The sequence below is a fragment of the Pan troglodytes genome, chromosome 3 (assembly GCF_028858775.2).
Source record: "Pan troglodytes isolate AG18354 chromosome 3, NHGRI_mPanTro3-v2.0_pri, whole genome shotgun sequence".
In the NCBI taxonomy this organism is placed as follows: Eukaryota; Metazoa; Chordata; class Mammalia; order Primates; family Hominidae; genus Pan; species Pan troglodytes.
The window spans coordinates 123,173,002-123,181,452 of NC_072401.2; the positions used below are offsets into that span (position 1 = coordinate 123,173,002).

Genomic DNA, 8,451 nt, shown 5'->3' on the forward strand with positions numbered 1-8,451 from the left:
TATCTCAAGATAAATAAATAAATCTGAAATTATTTGAAGACAGTTGTTTATCCTCAATGTTCTACTCTTGTTTTCAGTGTAATGAAACCATGAATACTGTGAGAAAAGGAACCAGTCCTATGTATTTTGAATCTCCTGTGCTTATGACAGTCTGGCATAAAGGAGATGTTCAGTAAATGTTAATGAAATAACATTTAGTTACCAATGTTAAATATCCCCAGTTCTTCCAAAAATACCTGACGTAGCATGCTTTTGTGCCCTTCATCATCATTCTTGTCCCGTTTGGGGACAAGGTTTGGTCTAAGTAGCACAAAGAAATGTGGTAGTATTATGTAGAATGATTAATGAGCCCAAGATTGAAATTACTGTTCATTCATCTTGTCAAAGAAAACCTTTCTTGTTTTCTTCTATGAGCGGTACTAAGTTCTGTCACTCCTATATCACATTTACTCTGTTTAATTTCAGCTTGTTTCATTTATTCCACCACACTAAGAAGTTGAAGCCTTCTTGGGTACTGACTTTGTCACCTAAAGTAGACTCCCTTGTTCAAAACTGCACATGATCTACAGATTTGATAGGCTTATTTTTATAATTTTATCTACACCTAGAATAACAGTGTTCAGATATGGCCAAGATGAATCCATTTTTCTGGTTGATATCTATTTATATATTAATATTCTTTAAGTGTTTCTCTTGTGCAGACTATGGCAATGGCCCTTACGTTGTCTATCATTTCCTCCCTTAAATTCCTCCTTTACAAAATAGCCATAGTGACTTTTGTAAAACTTAAATCAGATTATGTCTTGCTCAAAACTTTTAATGGCTTTGGCTTTATTAGAATGCGAATTTCTTACCATGGTCTATAGGCCCCAGCACCATCAGACCTCTGCACACCTCTCAGCACACTGAAGACAGTCATTTCACTGATGGCTGTGAAGTCGGCTAACGGGTTACTGTTCTTTCAAAGGCAGTCTGTCTTTTCTTCTTGGGAAGCTTTCTAAGATTTCTCTTTGTTTTTGGTTTTCTGATGTTTCACTCTGATTTGTCTAAGGGTAGATCTCTTGGTAGAGAAGTCCCCTGTATGGATAGTGGATAGTACAGAACCCTATATATACTATGGTTTTTCCTATACGTACATACATACCTACAATAAACTTTAATTTATAAATGAGGCACAGTAAGAGATTAACAACAATAACTGAGCTGATCTTAGTAACTTCAGCATGTGATTTATTTTCTTTCCTTATTAAGTAGAGAATGTTTATCTTTTCACTTAAAGGAAGCACTTTATGGTTTCTCTTTGGCAAATACAAATCACCAGCATCACCTTTCTTGCACTTTGGGGCCACTATTAAGTAAAACTAGTGTTACTTGAACACAAGCACTGCAATACCATGACAGTCTATTTGATAACTGAGACAGCTGCTAAGTGACTAACAGGTGGGTAGTATATAGTATGGATACTTGGATGAAGGGATAATTCACATCCCAGGTGGGTGAGATGGAATGGAAATGACATAAGATTTCATTACACTACTCAGAATAGCATGCGATTTAAAACTTTTGAATTGCTTATTTCTGAAATTTTCCATTAGTATTTTTGGACCAGAGTTGACTGTGGTTAATTGAAACCATGCAAAGTGAAACTGTGGATAAGTGGGGAGTTCTGTATTAATATTGCTTGAGATTCACTGGGTTTCCTGACTCTATAGGTTGGGGTCTCTCATTAGTTCTAGAAAATTCTTAGCCTTTATGTCTTCAAATATTGCCTCTGTGCCTCCTTTTAGAATAGCAGTTAAACCAGGGGTGTCCAATCTTTTGGCTTCCCTGGGCCACATTGGAAGAAGAAGAACGGTCTTGGGACACACAAAAAATACTAACACTAACAACAGTTGATGAACTAAAAAAAAAAAAAAAAAAAAAATCACAAAAAAATCTCATAATGTTTTAAGAAAGTTTACAAATTTGTGTTGGGCTGCATTCAAAGCCATCCTGGGCTGCATGTGGCCCGGGGCCACACATTGGACAAGCTTAAGTTAAATTTATGTTAGCCTAGACCTTTTCCTAATATCCTCTAATTCTCTTTCATTTTCCTCTGTATTTTCCAGCCCTATGTCTCCCCATACAGTTCTCTGGATAATTTTCCCAACCTGTATTCCAGATCATTAATTCTCTCTTCAGCTTTTTAGGTTAATCTGGCATCAAACTCATTCATTGACGTTTTTACAGTTTTAGTTATCATATATTGTATTTCTAGAAGATCAGTTTTTTAAAAATTCCACTTTGCAACATTTTATAGTTTTCTGTTTCTTACTGATGTCTTCAAGCTTATCTTCATTTACATTACATGGTAAGCATAGTTCTTTTACTGTTTGCCTTTGAAGTCTTTATTGGGGTTGGGGGTCTGTGTTTTTATTGTTTTTGCTGATTCTTACTCAAGTCTAGTTTCTTTATGTTGTGGTTTCCTTTGTGTGTAGGACATTGTATTTGAAAAATTATTTGTGTAAACAATTTGAGTCCCACAGGTGAAGGCCCACTAATCTCCAGAAAGAATTTTTGTTTGCTTCTTCTAGGCTTCTCGGGGGGCACTTTCACCTTAAACTAAGTTGAAGTCTTGAGATAGCAATTGAATCAGGGGTTTAAATTTTCTTCCTGGGCTGGCTCACTTCTGGTTCATGCCTGTCTTGAGTGTGCAGCTCTGTGGAGGGGAGCTTCCAGTTTACTTAGGAGACGATCTTCTACGAATTCTCCACATTGTGCCATCTCCCTTGCCCAGCAAGCCCTTCAAAACAAAGCTTCTAATTTATCCAGATTGACAAATGACTTCAGGGCAAAAGCAGTTTCTGTACCCATTTCTCCTCAACCCATTTACCTTCCAGAGTTCTCATTTTCCCTTGACCTTAGGCCTTTTAAAAAACTATCTTGTTATCTCTTTGATAATTTTAAAATGTTTCTTTTAAGTATTTCAGTTGTTTTCATCAAGATGATTGATTCAATACACAGGAAACAACTTCACTTCAAATTCTCACTCTGTTATTTTGTAGCTGCATGGCTTTGGACAAGTTATTTAACCTCCATGTAACTCAGTTTTTTCATGCGTAAAATGGGGCTAATACTACTACCTACATTACAAGATTACATGTAAAGAATAGTGCCAGCATATAAAAAGTATTTGATAAATGTTAACTATTATTACTATTGTCATACCACCTTATTTATTTCCTTTAGGCCACTTACCACTTTCAAAAATTGTCATATTATTTTTATTGTTGTTGTTTTCTCTTCTAGTAGAACATAAGCTTCATATTTTCATATTTACCACTATAAAATTGAATACTATTATTTTAAATGAATTAATAAGCATATTCAAGTTTTCACTATAAAAACATCGGCTTTGGGCCAGGCACAGTGGCTTATGCCTGTAATTCCAACACTTTGGGAGGCCGAGGCGGGCAGATCACAAGGTTCAGGAGTTTGAAACCAGCCTGGCCAATATGGTGAAACCCTGTCTGTACTAAAAATACAAAAATTAGTCAGGCGTGATGGCATGTAGTACCAGCTACTCAGGAGGCTGAGGCAGGAGAATCGCTTGAACCCAGGAGGCGGAGCTTGCAGTGAGCGGAGATCGTGCCACTGCACTCCAGCCTGGGTGACAAAGCAAGACTCTGTCTCAAAAAAAAAAAAAAAAAATTAAATAAATAAATAAATAAATCAGCTTTGGCTCAATCCCAATAACACAAATTGAAAATAGGCCAGTTTATGTGAAAAAGCAAACAATCTAAAGTCTATTCTATAGCATATTCTTTTTTAAAAGAGTGAACTAAAAACCCACCTTAATCCAAGAAAAGTGAAATAATAATTAGACCATATTTTACAATTTAATTTCCAAAATCACTTGGATATACGGCACATTATTTCTGTGTTCGAACAAATATGCCCCTTTTCAAATTTTAAATAACAAGATACCTTAGTTCAAGTATTTTTAAAATTTGCATATGCACTCCTTTGCCAAATATCTCAATCTTTCATCATTTATCATAATTCTAGAGACTCTTTCTTCCATGGAGTCATTCCTCCATTTACAGGGGTTCAGGGATGTTCTGCACGTAATTTCTCACATTATGACCTTTTGATGAAACTGCTGCATTATGCATTCTATTCAGTGCCAGTGAAAGGAATGAACTGTAAACATGTTGATTGTTAATGCCTCATCGTGGATAGAGATACCATTTGGTTTATCATTTGGTAGCTAAAACTTCCCTATTACCTCTGTCTTTTCCCAACTCAGAATCTCAGAAGATTATAGATCATATTAGACAGGCTGTTGAGTTCGTCTTAAGAAATGCTCTCGGCCGGGCCCGGTGGCTCACGTCTGTAATCCCAGCACTTTGGAAGGCCGAGGTGGGCAGATCATGAGGTCAGGAGATCGAGACCATCCTGGCTAACACGGTGAAACCCTGTCTCTACTAAAAATACAAAAAATTAGCCAGGCGTGGTGGCAGGCGCCTGTAGTCCCAGCTACTCGGGAGGCTGAGGCAGGAGAATGGCATGAACCCGGGAGACAGAGCTTACAGTGATCAGAGATTGTGCCACTGCACTCCAGCCTGGGCGACAGAGTAAGACTCCGTCTCAAAAAAAAACAAAAGAAATGCTCTCACTTGCTGACTCAGACTTGACATCTCTCTTTGGTTCTCCACAAGGAGATTAGTGATTTCCTCTGCAAGGAGAGCCCAGGAAACTCCTTCTTCCAGTTAGGTTACCTGAAGCTCTCTTCAGGTGCTTTCATTTTATTGCCTTCAAAGGTTTTTTCAGGTAGTATAGTGAGTCAATCTTAGTACAATTTTTATATTCTTTCTGGTCACAGAACATATAGGCCTTTGCAAAGATAAATCTAAATATTAATACATATTTGATAGTATGTCCAGCTTTATGTGATATATTTCACCCCAAAAGTTTTACAGCTATTAGATCTTTATAAATTAAATTCTAATCAAGTATACTAAGGGGTCTTTGTATTTAAAAATAAACCTGAGATTAATTATCTTTAGAAATCAGAGTGAAGAGGAGGAGCAGGAGGAGATAAAGTTCCACAGGTAGAGAGGGCCAAATTGTGAAGATAGTTGTATGAAATAATAAGTTACATACTGACTATTGTCTGGCCAGCACTGTTTTAATGCAGGGTCCTGCTGGGGGTACTTTGTGAGTTATCTTTTCATCCCTCATGCCATCAATGTATGATAATGTATGCATTCGTCCATAAAAAGTAAATGAAATTGTAACATTGAGAAATGAAACACAAATCTCAATTTCTTTTAGGGCAATGTAGTCTTGAAGTCTTGAGTGAAATAATGGAACTAGAAAAAAATATTCTCTAAGACTAGCTGTGTCTAAGTAAGAAGGTTATGAAGAAGATATGGCGCCAGGCATGGTGGCTCACACCAGTAATCCCAGCAGTTTGGGAGGCCAATGAGGGAGGATTGCTTGAGGCCAGGAATTTGAGACCAGCCTGGGCAACATAGCAAGATGCCTTATCTTTACATATAAAATATATATATATATTTATATAACATATATATATATATATATATATATATATATATATATATATTATACATTGCCAGGCATAGTGGCACACACTTTTAGTCCTAGCTACTTGAGAGGCTAAGGTGTGAGGATTGCTTGAGTCCAAGAGTTTGAGCATGCAGTGAGGTATGATTGCACCACTTCACTCAACCTCTAGAAAACAGTGTGAGACTCTGTCTCAAATAAAAAAGCGTTAAAAAAAGAAGATAAAGGAGAGCAAAGTACGGATAATGCTGGACTTTCTTATTGTCATGGTTTAAATGTCCGCTCCAAAACTCATGTTGAAACTTAATCCCCAGTGTGGCAGTATTGAGAGGTGGGGCCTTGAAGAGGTGATTGGATCATGGGAGTCTGCCCTCATGAATGGTTGAATGGATTAACGGGTTATCATAAGAGGGGAGCTGGTAGTTTCATAAAAGGAAAAAAGAAAGACCCAAGCTAGCACATGACCATGCTTGGTCTCCTCATAATGTGATGCCCTGTGCCACCTGGGGACTCTTTTTTAGCAAGAAGTCCCTCACCAGATGTGGCTCCTTGACCTTGGGGCCAAACTGTAACAAATAAATTCCTTTTCTTTATAAGTTACTCAGTTTCAGGCATTCATTATAAGCAACAGAATATGAACTAAGAGACATATTGAAGCATGTTTTTCTCATTGGTTATAGAGTGTCATCAACTGGCTTGCGGTAAAGGAGTAATGTGATAAGATTTTGTTTTATTACAATAACTCCAAGAGCCACTTGGGGGGTAAATTAGAAAGAAAAGTGACTAGAGACACAAAATCTCATGATGGAGTCATTGCAGTAGTTCAGGCAAGGAAAACAACCAGAGCCTAACATATTGGAGAAGATGCAGAGTTATTTGGGAGGTTGAGTTGGCAGGACTTGCATTTTAGTGGCACTCACAGGTTTCTGAATTGCACTCTTGAGGGACTGTTATGCCAGTTACTAAAATAGGGAATGTAGGATGAAGGGTAACTTGGTGGCAGATGAAGAGGAATGGATTTAATGAGTAAGATACTGAGTTCATCTAGAGAATCTTGGAGGAGGAATCTGTGAGTATCCATGTGGAGTTGTTCAGTATACATATTGGATACACAGGTCTGGGACTCAGAAGAAAGAACAGGACAGAATTAAAGGTCTGACCTACACCTACATTGGGCATGTAGGTATAGGTCAAAGCCATGGATGAGATGGATGAAATGACTTGGGAAGATCAGTGAAGTGAAAAGAGAAGAAGAGTAAATGTAGAACCAGGAGAGCCTGAAAAGGAAGGAAAGGTTGGAGGGAAAGAAAGACAAGCAGGAGAAAGTGTGTTTTTAGAGGCGTAAGGAGGAAAAATGCCAAAGGAGAAGAGTATTTCAGGAAAGAGAAATGCCAATAATATCAGAGAGTCCAGGGAAGTCTAGCATAATTGGTTTCTGAAAGGTTTTCACAGGATTGGACAAATATAAGGTCATTGTTGATTCTGCAAGAGTACTAAAGAAGTGAATTGAAAGTGGGATTCAAATTTTCTCCCCCTTGCCAGCCCTTATCCTCACCTGCCTGGGCCTCCAGACACTCTCTGACTCACCCCACCCTGCCTTTTCTGTTGGTCTGGGGTGGGTTCCTTAGCACTAAAGTTCAGGGCAGAATTTCCTCCTCAAAGTAGAGAAAGAGCTGTGTGTGTAGGAAAGAGAGAAGGGAATCAGATTATAGTCACTTAAGTAAAGCAAGATTTCAAGCCCTGGGGAAGTCAAGTCTCAAGGGGTCTAAGGTGGAGCTGCAGATTAAGGGTACCAGGTGGGAACAGAGGGTTTCAAGGAAAGCAAGTTACAACACAGGAAGAGAAGTTGGGGAATTTCAGAGAGCTCCACTGGAGTTTTCCCAATTTGCCTTCAAGGTCTGATAGGTGAGTCTGGTTGTCCAGAAGCAGGGCAGTAAAGTGAAGAAGAGGTGACTGTAAATGTAAAACAACTTTTGAGAAGTTTATCTATGAAAGAAAGGAAAAAGTGAGGGTTTGTATACATTGGACTTTTGTAAAATAAAGCATGTACAACAATAATTTGCTTCCTAAATTTAGGGCTCATTACACATTTGAAATGCTGGAATCTGGGATAGTGGTGATGTTAAGATAATGTATATAATTTAGAAATATATTTATTCTTCAACAAGTATCTGTAGTTAATGGGGCTGATTGCCAGAAAATAGACTTTAGTCTAAATGATGATTAGCAACAATAATTTTTTGTCTGTCTTATTTTCATTTTTATTTCTACAGGGAAGAAAGCTAATGGAACTTGAGAGCAGGTGAAATGGAAGGCTATGTGCAAGTTCTAAGGGAATAAAGTTTGTTTTCTAATGTTGCCTCTTTATGTAGATTGTTTTTTCATAACTTGATTAAAAGTCTCCATCCTTTTCACCTTCTCCCCTGCCTGAAGTCATTTCTGCCATGTATATGAGCTAACGATTTTTGGTGTAGTCACCTTTTCAATTGATCTGTGTTCTTTACCAAGTCTCACATCAATTTCAACTGTGCTGCCTCCCGGAGTTCTGCTAACTTGTGAGGACAAACAATCCTCTCCGCCTGGCAGGCAGCGGATGACCAGACCCCGCTCAGTTCTGATTGGTTGAATCCCCTGGGTCTGATTAGTCCAGATGAGTCAGAAGGCACGTTCCCAAGCGTGAGCTATGTTTATTGTTCGTTATTGTTCTAAGTCTTAAACAACTGGAAAGATAACAAATAAAGTTTCCTTGAAAACACATCTTTTCCTAAAAAGTGGCTGAAAATACTTGCACAGGTATGTGGTCTAGTGGTGGCAATGACGTGTATCAGTAAGAGCTCTTTAAATTAAAAGTGACCTGATTAAATAGATTTAAATAAAAAAGGG

The 8,451-nt window shown here is 38.0% G+C and overlaps 1 long non-coding RNA gene across 2 annotated transcripts in view; it reads left to right on the forward strand.

The window, feature by feature from the left end:
- The window catches only part of LOC104006190 (uncharacterized), a 38,625-nt gene extending 30,723 nt beyond the window's left edge, over window positions 1–7,902 (forward strand). For both annotated transcript variants that reach the window (XR_679790.4, XR_010156681.1), the window contains exon 3: window positions 7,842–7,902. This is a non-coding gene — a long non-coding RNA (uncharacterized LOC104006190). The remainder of the gene's footprint in view (window positions 1–7,841) is intronic.
- The last annotated feature ends 549 nt before the right edge of the window (window positions 7,903–8,451 follow it).